Below are 13,069 nucleotides of genomic sequence, written 5' to 3'. Positions count from 1 at the left end.
TGAGGCCCTCAAATAGCTCATCTCATCTAACCTGAAGTCACCTGTGGTCTCCAGGGCACTCAGCATACACGTGACATTGGCTTGTCTTCTTCCATCCTCCCCACACCTGGCTCCACGGGCTGAGGAAGTCTGCAGTCTCTCTTTCACACATCTGGAAATTCTTGATTTCAAGGACTGCCTTGCCCTCTCATCATCCTGGCCCAGCTGTTTCACTGTGTGCCGTGACCCAGATCCCAGCTGGATCCCTTGTCTTTTATCTGACTTTAGGCAGGTCGTGTTTGCATTTGGAGACTCTGCTCCCTCCTCTCTAAATCAGTGCCTCAACTTAGAGAAAGTTGGAAAATGCCTACAAGGGTCAGGCAAGTATTGAGGAGGGATGCAGATACTTCAAGTCAGACAATGTGGAGTGGTGACAATTACGGCTGATGGGAACGGGTACCCCTGGCAGAAGAAGAAGCTTCTACTCGTCTCCCGCTGATTGTTGTGTGGGAAGGAGGACTCAGTATGGCCACGTTTCCAGTTTTCTCAAAAGATGTAGGAAGTCTGGATTTTTATGTGAAGTCTTCCAATTCTTAAATGTTGGCACAAACATTTTCAGAAACACAAAGTGAGCCAAACTCAACACATCTGTGTGCTGAATCCAGCCCGTGGGCCTCCAGGGTACAGCCTCTGGACCAGAAGATGTCTAAAGTCTTTCCCATCTCTAAAAGGATTTGGCCTTGTGGCAGATTGTCCCTTCAGTCTGTATGTGTTTGGCTCTCTGTGCTCTTTCTGGTACAGTTTGAACAGAGTGGACGAGGGCTTAAGTGTAACTGTGTTTATAAACACCCTGAAGAATTCCATATGGTATGCCGAATGTGAAGTTGGCTTAATTTGAAAAGATTAAATGTACTCAGGCAATTGCAGAGTTGTCTGTTTTGTAAATCAATGCAATTTGTCGATGGCAGGCCGGGAATGGATGAGCTTTGGGAAGTGCAGCTGGTGTGACCAGTAAGCCCAGTGGTAGGAGCACAAGATGCAAGTCAGGTGGCAGCGACTCTCTGGAACTCTCACCTCTTCCTTGCTGAGCCCCACACACATGCGCTCTGGCTCTCGCTCTCCTTGACCCTCCCCCACCTCTGATTTCATTTCCTCCTTCTTAATTTGAACCTTATCCATCTTTATGCACTCAGAAGCAATGTAGGAAATGCTCAACAGTCTGGGACCAGGTATCTCAATTGATTGTTGATTTGAGTCATGTCGAAGCCCTTGATTAGGAACCTAAATGCTGGAGACGCAGCTCCTCCCATCTCTGGCACTAACTGCAGGAGCTTGGATAGTGGTTTTCCCCTCCGCAGCCAAGCCTCATGTCCTCATCTGTAAATAATGGGGATGAACTTGGATGTCTGAGGTCCCCTCCTCACTAACAATAATCAAGATTCACCTTATGAAGCAGGTAAGGATGATCGCTCTTGTTTTCTCTTTTCACATTGTTTCTGCTTCAGACAATGGACGGCAACCTCTTGCCCTTCCATCTAGGTGTGTGAGTGACGTTTGCTCTCTCTGGACACCACCCAGAGTAGCTGGAAGGGAAGTCTGGGGTAACGTCTGGTGTGAACCTAGGGTGGACACTGAAGTATCTGTGGATTTCATACGTGTCTGGAACAGGGGGCCCCCTTGCCTTTTTCTCCGCTTCCGGCACAGTTCCAGCAGTAGAAAGAGTGCCAAAGTCATGTAATCAGTTTCCCTGATCAGCACTTTTCAACCCTTAAAAACCCAGCCAGCAAAATGGAGGAAAAAAAGAAGGAAAGGTATGAGTAGACTTTTGTTCACAAATACCAGAAAAGCAACTCAAACCAGCTTAAACAATAAGGGGATGATTTAACGAATGGGAAGTAATTGGTCAAAGAGTGCAGAGGCCAGGAAGCCTGGGGGAGGGACCTGGGAAGGAGGAGTAAAAACTGAGTGCCTGGAGCAGGCCAGGACCCTCAGATGGCCGGCAGGGACCCTTGCGGCTGATTTGGAACTTCAGGCTCCTCTGTTTTTTGAAGCAGCCTCAGATTTTTCTTAGAGTCCATGCTTTGGAGTTGCCCTCCGATGACTGAGGCTGCATTAATTGCCCACTGGAACACGTGCAACTAAACCAGAGTTGCCCTCTGTATCAGTCAGCTCCAGCTGCTGTAACAAAGTACCACAGATGGAATGGCTTATGAAAAAAAGACATTTATTTCTCACAGTTCTGGAGGCTGGAAGTCCAAGATCAAGGTGCTGACAGATCTGGTGCCTGGTAAGGGCTCTCTTCTGGTTCTTCTCACTTTCTCCTCACATGGCAGAAGGGAAAGAGATCTCTATACGGTCTCTTCTATAAGAAGACTAATCCCATTCATGAGGACTCTCCCCCATGACCTAAGCAGCTCCCAAAGGCCCTGCCTCCCAATACTATCACTTTGGGGGTTAGGATTTCAACATATCAATTTTTTTTGGGGGGGGGACAATCATTCAGCCCATAACACCCTCCCTTGAGGTGAGGTGAGTTGGCTAGAGAAAACTCATTTTTGGGCAGAGGTCAGTGTATGGGTTGGGAGAACCAGTTTCACCAAAGCACCCAGTGTCTTCATAGTTTCTTCCAAGACCTTACCTCCCTCCTCTTTAGGATGACCTTCTGCAACTTAGGGTCTTGTGATTGATAGTCCTCCAGAAGGAGCTCAAGTGAGGATATGGGATTCACTCTCACAAAAAGAGCCAGACAGTACCTGGGTTTTCTTGTCACAAATCCCCCTGGAAAAGGCATCACTGTTGCCTCTTAGCCCTTGTTCCTGTTAATACTTTGGCTTTAGAGTCACATGCCTCACCCCTTTCTTCACTATGAGTCCTCAGACAAGATACATTTTTTTTTTTTTGTATATACTAAGGAAGAACCATGAATATTTAGTCCTCCAGATTATAAGCTCCTTGAGGACAAGAATTTTCATCTGTTTATATACCTGTGAATTCCAGAGCCTGCAACACTAAAGGGCACTCAGCAAACATTTGTTGGATATTGAATAAAGTGAAAGAATCCATAATTTCATAAGCACATAATTAGTGCTATCTATTGTTATCAGTGGTTTAGAATCTTCCTTAGCATTTAAAAGAATATGAAGATACTTAATTCACTGAGCGAAACTATATTTATTGACTAGCTAGAGTGTGTCAGGGGCTCTGTTAGGTTTGAGGGAAACAACAATAAATAGAGACACATTTGCTGGTGGAGTTTATGATCTACTGAGGGAGGGAGACATAGAACAAGCAATTATAAGTGTCCTGAGGGTTACTCTGAGGGTTGATTCTCCAATACTTGTGGCATAAAATGAGATCGGCTAGGAAAATTGAGCTAGGAAAACTGAGTTTATATCAGGCTCTGTTTGGACTAGATTCTCTTTTTAGGTACTAGTTAAGGTAATGCTAGCCACTGCAAAAGATAAACCTGAATTATCAGTGATTAAAATAAGAGAAGTTTATTTCTTGTTCATATAAAGTCATAGGCAGATATTTCTGAGTAATGGGCAGCTTTTTATCAACCAATGTGTCTGAGACCCAGGTTCCTTCTGCGTTGTGACTCTGCTGTCTTCAACATTTAGTTTCCAAGCTCCGCATGTTCCTTTGCATTAGCCTGGAGGAGGGTGGTGGGAATGGAAAAGGGTTTGGCAGGGGGTTTTTATGGGTCAGGCAAGGAAGTGGTGAGTATAACCTGTAGTTAGCATTTAGCTCACAGCCACACCAAACCACAAGGGAGACTGAGAAATGTCATCTAGCCTGGGGCTCAGGGATCTCTCTGCAATATGCCCTTCTAATTACCAAATAACCTTCACACCCTTCTTCCCATGCAGTTTACACTGACATTCCCTCCCCCTTTAAGGAAGACTACCCAAAGCCCAATCAAGTTACTGGGTCTAGCTCAATGTCCTGAGTGATATGTTAAATGTCGAGGTGATATGTTAAATCTCAAAATTCAGATGCAATATTTCATGTTCATTGACCTGTGAACTAAAAAGATAAGTTATCTGCTAGCATTCTCCACAAATGGCATATGCCATGTTGGAATAGGGACAGGACAAGGCAACGATCATGCTCATTCAGAAAAGCACAGAATGGGAGTCATAGCACAGTCACTGGTCCATAGTCCATAGATTGTACAATTGTATAATTCAACCAAGCAAGGGTCTCTGTCAAGCAGCAGGAGAACTTTCTTGATTAGTCCAAAATAAAATTCCTCGGGGAAAACTCCCTCTTCTATGGTTTTCTGTTGTCTGTTAATCTATTGAGATTTTGCACTAGATAATCCTTTGCTGTGGGCAGTCTAGCCTCTATGTATAGAATGTTTATGGCCTCTACCCTTAGATGCCCATAGGTAGCGGGATCTCTGCTCCAGTTGTGCCAACCAAAAAAATGTCTCAGACAGGCCAAATGTTCTGTGGGGGAAAAAATCAGTCCATTTGAAAACTAGAGGTTTAAAGCTTGAACAAAGTCCTAATTTATGGTTTCTTTGGCAATATTGGTCTCTCAAAATCTAAGTAGGCTTCTGATCTATATGCTTCCAGTCAGTTGCATGATCAGTAACCATGGCTAAAGTTCCTTCCTAAATAAAAATGTCTTCCTCTGATTCATTTCTTTGCTTCCAGTTGTTCTCCTACTACATAACATGGTTTTTACCTTCGTAGCTTCCAAAATTATTTTCTTGGCACTTGGGACTCAGCACTAACTAATTGGACAGTGAACAGTAAGGTAGGTGATACTAGAGATTGGAAAGACTTATGTAGTGACAGAAAACCTGTGATGGCTTAAGGAGCCATGAAACCGGAGCCACAGTTTTTGGGTGTGTGTCATGACAACATCCTGAATGAAGGTATCAATTTTTCATTTGTCAAGGCATAAAAACAGGCAAAAAAGTTGTTTTTCCTGACTACTTTTCCTTCTTGTCTATCAGCTAGAGTGACTAGCTGAGATAGCATGTCCAAATTTGGGTTGGCTCCCTGCTGGCTAGTGGGAGAAGCAGGAATGGGGTTATACGTTATAGGGTTACAGAGGAGCAGGCAGGTGTGCAGGGAAGAGTTACCTCAAGGTGGTAGGGGTGCAACTGGAGGGAATCTGGAGCAGCTCCTGGGGTGCAGAGCTGATTTCTAAGGTCCAGCATGAGTGAGATTGCACAGGCTAGGTTCATCCAAAGGGTCCAGACTAGGATGAACACCGTGAAACCACTCAAGTAAGCCATATGAACTTTGAATTCTGTGCTTCCAACATTTCATTTAAAATGTGTGTCTACAGGGGTGCCTGAGTGGCTTAGTCGCTTAAGCATCAGACTTTCAGCTTTGGCTGAGGTCATGATCTCAGGTTTGTGAAATGGTGCCCCCACATCGAGCTCTGTGCTCAGCAGGGAATCTGCTTGAGATTCTCTCTCTCCCTCTGCCCCTTCCTTCCCACCCTTCCCACCGTGCATGCTCTCTCTCTCTTAAATATCTTTTTAAAAACCCCAACATGTGTATGTATCTTACATTTAGTGGAAAGGAAACTTAAAAATAGTGACTATTTTATTCTGATTATAAAAATAATACATGGAAGTTGAGAGGTTAAATATCCACCCATAGGGGAAACGCAACGGAAGCTATGGTATATCCGTCTTGTAGAAAACTATGCCACGGTTCAGCTCATGTGTACCATGTGATACCATTTCCATCAAGAAGAAAAGCCCCCTAGCCGCGTCATATGTTGCGTGTGAAAAGGTTGTTGTATAAGTAGTTGCATAGGAAGTGACGTGCAAGCGTTCACCAAAGGACCTGCTAACTCGGGCTGTGCCTGAAGGTTGGGGGGGGTGGGGTGCAGATTGGAGAGAGGGGTAAGGGGCTTTAAATGCACTAGTTCACCTGGAACAGAATGCAAACACAATCTGAAAAACTGAAAGCACGAGACAGCTCTGTTCACACTGATAGATCACTGGTTTCTTTTTTTTCCTGCTTGAAGGAAGATATTAACTGTACTTACCTTGGTGAGGGGGAGCGGACAGAGAGAGGGTGTAAGCAGATTGGAAGTTCCACCATTAGTTTTGTCCTCCATGCTTTCAATTTTCTAGTCATGTTTCTGTTATTTAAAAAAAAAAATGGGTGCAAGATAATGGGTCTTTTTTTCATTTTTTTCCTTTGTTTTCATTTCTATTAAAGTAATCTACTAGATGTTATTTGAAAGGCATTTACACAAAGTAATACGTGATCCAGGTTAATCATTTTGAAAATAGAGGAACGGATAAAGAACAGAATTTAAATCATCTGTATTCTCCCTATCAGGCATGATGGTCATTAATAATATTTTTGATGATTAATATTTGACTTGATGAATAATATTTTGATGATATCCTCTAGTTTTTTTTCTTATGTCTATTTTAATAAAAGGGAGTTATATTTTATGTTCAGTTTTATACTGTTCCTCTTATTTAATTATATACTATAAGCATTTTTCATACTATTAAATATTCTTTAAATAATATAATTAATTTGTGATGGTTATATAAAACTATACTATACATATATGTACATACTATAATATATATAATAAAATTATATATCAGTAGTTAAGCATTTAGAGCGATCAAACAACTCATAGGGCTTTATTCGTATTGTCTTATCCTTCTAATCTGCCCCTAAGGTAATGTTATCGTCCCCATTTTATAGATGGGGAGACAGAGGTCAGCAAGGTTACATATAACACTGGCCCAAGGTGCCAAAGCAAGTGCGTGGGTAAGCTACACTCAAACTCATGCCTATGTCTTTTTTTTTTTTTTTTTTTTTTTTAAGATACAGTGATAGAGACCACAAGCAGGGCAGAGGAGCAGAGGGAGAGGGAGAAGCAGCCTCCCCCTGAGCCATAGGGCTTGATCCCTATGATACAGGGCTTGATCCCAGGACCCAGAGATCGTTACCTTTGCCAAAGGCAGACACTTAACCAACTGAGCTGCCCAGATGCCCTCTGAGCCACCTAGTTGCCCCAACCTATTGTCTTAACTACAGTTTTATTTTTTAGTTTTAAATAAAACTACAGTTTTATTTATTTTTATTTTTTTTTATTTTTTATCTATGTTTTATGATAAAACAGACTTTTATTTTTTAACAGTATTTCATATACTTTTATATATATTTTTTAATTGAAATTTTCAGTGATTCGTCAGTCTTGCAATAACACCCAGCTTATTAATCATGTGCCCTCCTTAATGCCCATCACCCAGTTACCCCATACCCACACCCTCCTCCCCTCCAGGAACCCTCAGTTTGTTTCCTATGATTAAGAGTCTCTTGGGGCGCCTGAGTGGCTCAGTGGGTTAAGCCTCTGCCTTTGGCTCAGGTCATAATCTCAGGGTCCTGGGATCGAGCCCCACATAGAGCTCTCTGTTCAGCAGGGAGCCTGCTTCCCCCTCTCTCTCTGCCCGCCTCTCTGCCGACTTGTGATCTCTCTTTCTGTCAAATAAATACATAAAATTAAAAAAAAAAAAAAAAGAGTCTCTCCCTCTGTCCCTCCCCCAACTTGCGCACATGCGCACATGCTCCCTCTCTCTCAAACAAATAAATCTTTAAAAAAAAAAAAAGAGTCTCTTATGGTTTACCTCCTTTTCTGATTCTGTCTTGTTTCATTTTCTCCTCCCTTTCCCCTATGATCCTCTTCTATTTCTTAAATTCCACATATGGGTAAGATCATATGATAATTGTCTTTCTCTGATTGACTTATTTCACTTAATATAACACTCCCCAGTTCCATTAACTACTGTTTTAAACAGCACTTGAAACAGTTATTTACCCAATCCCCTATTGTTGAACATCTGATGGCTTCAAAATTTTTACTGTGTTGAATAACAGTGACAAATACCCTTGTACACGGCTTTGGTCACATCTTAGAATTCCTTGCTTAGGTGGGACACCTGGGTGGCTTAGTCAGTGGGGCATCTGATTTCTCAGGATCCTGGGATCAAGGCCCAGGGTGAACCCGGCAGAGAGTCCCTCTTCAAGTCCTTCCTGGAGCCTGCTTGTCTCTCTCCCTCTGCCCCTCCCCTGCTCGTGAATGTGCACCCATTCCCTCTGTCTCTCCCTCAAATAAATAAATAAAATCTTAAAAAAAAAAAAAAAAGAATTCCTGGCTGCGGCTAAATTCCGCAAGGTGGAATTACTGGGTCATCATGAGAGAGCATCTTCCCGTTTCTTGCAACACATTGTCAGACCCTTTTGCAAGCGTGCTTTGGAGCTACAGGCCAATCCTTCCAAAAGGAGAGAGAACTGAACAAACTCAGAACTTCAATAATCATGGCCCCTCTGGGTGGACGGCTGAGCAGGAGGCTGCTCCCATTGTCTTCTAAATGATGACCCTCAAGTCACACCTTGCGATGGGGGGTTGTATTGAATGTCCCTGCAAGGCCATTATGCTCCGTAAACACAGAGTCAGGCAGACCCGTGACCAAGGGCCCCTATTACACCAGGTAAGCGCACAGCTTGCTACAAGCCGCTGCTCAAGTTTCTATTATTTCAAATGTCAAATGCACTTTGCCTCAAGCCTTCTCGGCCTTTAATTTTTAAATCCACATGCATTTAATTTATTTATTGGATTTCTATAGGACTTGAGGGGGAAATTTAATTCACCTACTTCTGGTTCATCTTCGCTTAACTCATTTGATGGCTTAAAAAACTTTGTTGGCTCTCTTAAATAAGAATTTTTTTGTGCAGCTTTTTTCCATGCTGGAGGTAAGGGGTAGCGGTGATGGTAGCATTCTCATTGAAAAAAAAAATAAATAATTAAGTACAAAGCTAGGACCATGATGGATATGGTAAGGGCAGCCTCCCTGCCAATCTTGGAAACATTTCTGCTAGTCAAGAGGTTATAGAAAGGTACACATAATTGGTAAAATAGTATCCTCTTCCTTTGCCTCATTAACTTAATTTGGGAGCCCACTTTTACTCCAGGGGGGATGCCAGAAAGCTAGAGTTATCTCAAATTAAAACAATTTCTCATTCAGAAAAGTTAATTAGTGACATCCGAACTACCCAATCTGTCCTCCTTACTAAGACAACTGAGATAATTCCAGCTCTAAGAAACCCAAACTTAATATTTTCTTAGGTCATTTCAACCCAAAGGTAGGTATGTGTGTTTTTTCCATTAGGCTTGTTCTTTATTTTTTCATTTCCCTTTTGGCTTTTGTATGGAAATATTCAAACATTCAGAAAAAGTTGAAAGAATTGTATACTGAACACCCATATACAATAACATCATAATCCTACAGTGATTACCATTTTGCCCTATTTGTTTTTTTCACATATCAATCCATCTCTCTGTGTATCTGTCAATTCATCTTTTTTAGGGGACTTCAAAGTAAGTTGCAGGCATCAGTTCACTTCGTTCCTAAACACTCCAGCCTATAAGTCATTAACTAGAGTTCAAGATCTTTTTTTAAAGATGTTATTTATTTATTTGACAGAGAGAGAGAGAGCGCGCGCACAAGCAGGGGGAGTGGCAGGCAGAGGGAGAAGCTGGCTCCTTGATGAGCAGGGAGCCTGGCTAGGGGCTCGGTCCCAGAATCCCGGGACCATGACCTGAGCAGAAGGCAGATGCCCAACCAACTGAGCCACCCAGGTGCTCCTAGAGTTCAATATTTAGTTACATCTCTTTTTTTTTCTCTTCTAGGAGAAATGAAAGTAAGTGAAATAAATCTTAAATTGCACCCTCTAGTGACTTTTCACTAACATGTACTTCTGAGTAACCTCAGTACCACAAGATAGAGGCATTTTCATTACCAGGGAACTTCTTCCGTGTCTTTTTTTGCAATTAATTCCTCCCATCCCTTGTCCCGGACACTGTTCTAATTTCTATCACCACATACTTGTTTTGCCTGTTCTAGAACTTCACATAGATGGAATCATATCATACGAATGATTTACTTAGTGAAGTTGCCATGGCTTGTTACTTGTAGCTACAGGCTTCCTAGCAGAACCCAGAACTATTTGAAGTTGATTTTTCTTGCCTTATGTTGTGCATTGGATTTCTCAGGAACATATGAAATGGAAGTGAAGGTACCACCTCATTACTGAAAAGAATAATCTTACAAATGCTTTGCCAAAATGGTATGAAATATGCTATAGGACTATTCTCCTTAATAAGGTAACATTCAGTGCAGAGGCTTGCCAGAAGTATGCAGTCTGTATTTTGGAAAGAACCTTTCCTGCTGGAGTCATTTTCCTTTCTCACAGAACTACATTGACCAGCCTTATATTCAATGTACTATGATTTTGTTGGTCTCACTGTTAGTGCAAATACCAGAGCTGGAAGTCATGACCAAGATTTCATTGTTCTGCTGAGAAGGCTCCTCCACACCCTTTGAACAGTAACAGGGTGGTCTTAGCTCTACTTCCGTGGTGTTGAAGGTGGAGCAGGTCATCAGTAGGTGGCGCTCTTCCTCTGAACCATGACCCAGACTTGCCTCCCACTGCAGGCTAAGACCAGAAAGTAGCCTACAGAAAGGCCCTGCCTTCTGAAAGTGACAATAAAAGGAGTCTTCAGATGCTTTCAGTTTGAAGGTTGCTTAGACATCCCTTGGCCTCAGTTCATTGAAAGTCCTTTTTAACTATTTCCGGAATATGGCTTTTCCCTGGAAGCCATATTCTTAAGTATCCTAAGAACAGATGTTCATGATCTTACTGAAAATGAAGATGCTTCGTACATATCAGTGTAAAGAATCAGCACTGGGGCATCTGGGTGACTCAGTCAGTGCCATGGCCAACTCTTGATCTCAGCTGAGATGTCGATCTCTGTGTCGGGAGATCAAGCCCTGTGTTGGACTCTGTGCAGAGCCTATTTAAAAAAAAAAAAGAAAAGAAAAGTAAAAAAAAAAAAAAAAAGAATCAGTACTAAACATCTGGGAAAGAAAAATCTGGTAAGGAAATCAGAAGACTTGATAGAGTCTGAGTGTTAACCAGTGATATCAGAATAATTTCACTAGGGAAAAAATAGAATAATTCAATCCTTTATTCTTTTATTCATTTATTCAATATTCCACAATGGGGAGGGAAGGGAGGATATCATTTATTAAGAAATAGCTGCTGGAGGCAGGCAAACCTGGGTGTCTATCTGAGCCCTTCACGGAGTCTTAATATTTTTTTCTGTAAAATGAAGATGATATATTTACATCATAGAGCATTTCATTCCTTGAGTCAATAAAGGTTTACTGAGCACCTACTATATTCCAGGCACTGTTCTAGAGCTGTGAGTACAGTGTGGGCAAGGCAAGGTTATTGCCCTCCTGGAGCTTTTTAGCAGGCTATATTTTCTCTTCTGTTTTTTTTTGGTTTTCTGTTTTGTTTGTCTTTGTTTTTGTTTTTTAGTTTATTTATTTACTTAAACTTGGTGCTCCATTTTATTGATTTATTTTTTTATTCAAGTGTAATTCACATCCAGTGAATAATGATTCATAAGTTTTATTACTACTCAGTGCTCATCACAGCAAGTGTGCTCTTAATCCCCTCCTCCTATTTCACCCATCACCACCCCCCCCCCCCGGAACCACCAGTTTGTTCTCTGTAGTTGAGTCTGTTGTTTTGTTTGTGCCTTTTCTTCTTGGTTTGTTTTGTTTCTTAAATTCCACATATGAATGAAATCATATGATATTTATCTTTCTCTGACTTATTTTACTTAGCGCTATACCCTCCAGATCCATTCATGTTGTTGCAAATGGCAAGATTTCACTTTTTAAAGGCTGAATAATATTCCATTGGGTCTATACACTGCCTCATCTTTTAGTCCCTGGGTAAATACCCCATAGCAAGATTACTGGACCATATGGAATTCCATTTTTAGTTGTTTAAGGAATCTCCATACTGTTTCCCACATTGGCTGCACCAGTTTGCATTCCCACCAGCAGTGCCTGAGGGCTCTTTCTTCTCCACATCCTCACCAACACTCGTTATTCTATGTGTTGTTGATTTTAGCCACTCTTGACAGGTATGAGGTGGCATCTCATTATGGCTTTGATTTGCATTTCCCTGATGATGAGTGATGTTGAGCATCTTTTCATGTGTCTGTTGGCCATCTGTATGTCTTCTTTGGAAAGATGTCTATTCATATCCTCTGTGGCAGACTATCTTTTCGAAGATGGCTATGCTGGTATAGTTCACTTCACATCTCTTCTTCTCCTTCTCCTACCCCGTCCTCTTCCCCTCCTCCTCCTTCTTCTTTTCACTTAACTTTAACTTTATTTTTTGGTAAACACCCTTACACTTACAAATGACAAAAGCAATCCAAATCATGAATACATGTCTATTTAAAAAAAAACACTTTATTGAAGTATGGTTGAGATGTAAAAAGCTATACATATTTAATATGTCTGCAATTCCAAGAGTTTGAGAATAAGTATACATCCCCGAAACCATCATCAAGGCCATCAACATATCTATCACCTCCCAAAGTTTCCTCCTGCCCCTGTTACTATTATTTTTATTATATATTTTATTATATTATATATATTATATATAATATTTATTATTTTTTTAAGTTTTTTATTTTAAGATTTTATTTATTTATTTGACAGAGAGATATTACAAGTAGGCAGAGAGGCAGGCAGAGAGAGAGAGGAGGAAGCAGGCTCCCTGCTGAGCAGAGAGCCCGATGCGGGACTCGATCCCAGGACCCTGAGATCATGACCTGAGCCGAAGGCAGTGGCTTAACCCACGGAGCCACCCAGGCGCCCAATATATATTATTTTTATATAATATTTATTATATTATTTATATTTATTATTTTTTGTGGTAAGAATACTTAACATAAGAGCTCATCAAATTTTAAGTATATAATATAGTGTTGTTATAGATAGTATTGGAGAGTAGATCTTCAGAACTTAATCATTTTGTATAACTGCAGTGTTGTACCTTTTGACCAATAACTCCCCATGTCTTCCTCCCCTCAGCCCATGGCAACCACAATTCTACTCTCAGCTTCTGTGAGTTCGACTTTTTAAGGTTCCACACGTAAGTGAGATCATACAATATTTGTTTTTTTGGGTCTCACTGATGTCACGGAGCGTAACATCCTCCAG

General features: G+C 41.3%; 1 long non-coding RNA gene across 1 annotated transcript in view; it reads left to right on the top strand.

Moving 5' to 3' along the window:
* The first annotated feature begins 1,199 nt into the window (after positions 1 to 1,199).
* Positions 1,200 to 13,069, top strand: part of LOC309862976 — a 32,536-nt gene continuing 20,666 nt past the window's right edge. Inside the window, exon 1 of the long non-coding RNA XR_014310828.1 lies at positions 1,200 to 1,435. This is a non-coding gene — a long non-coding RNA (uncharacterized lncRNA). The remainder of the gene's footprint in view (positions 1,436 to 13,069) is intronic.

The sequence above is a fragment of the Mustela nivalis genome, assembly GCF_964662115.1.
Source record: "Mustela nivalis genome assembly, chromosome: 4".
Taxonomy (NCBI): Eukaryota; Metazoa; Chordata; class Mammalia; order Carnivora; family Mustelidae; genus Mustela; species Mustela nivalis.
The sequence above is the reverse complement of the archived record's forward strand: the minus strand, read 5'-3'. Positions and strand labels throughout refer to the sequence as shown.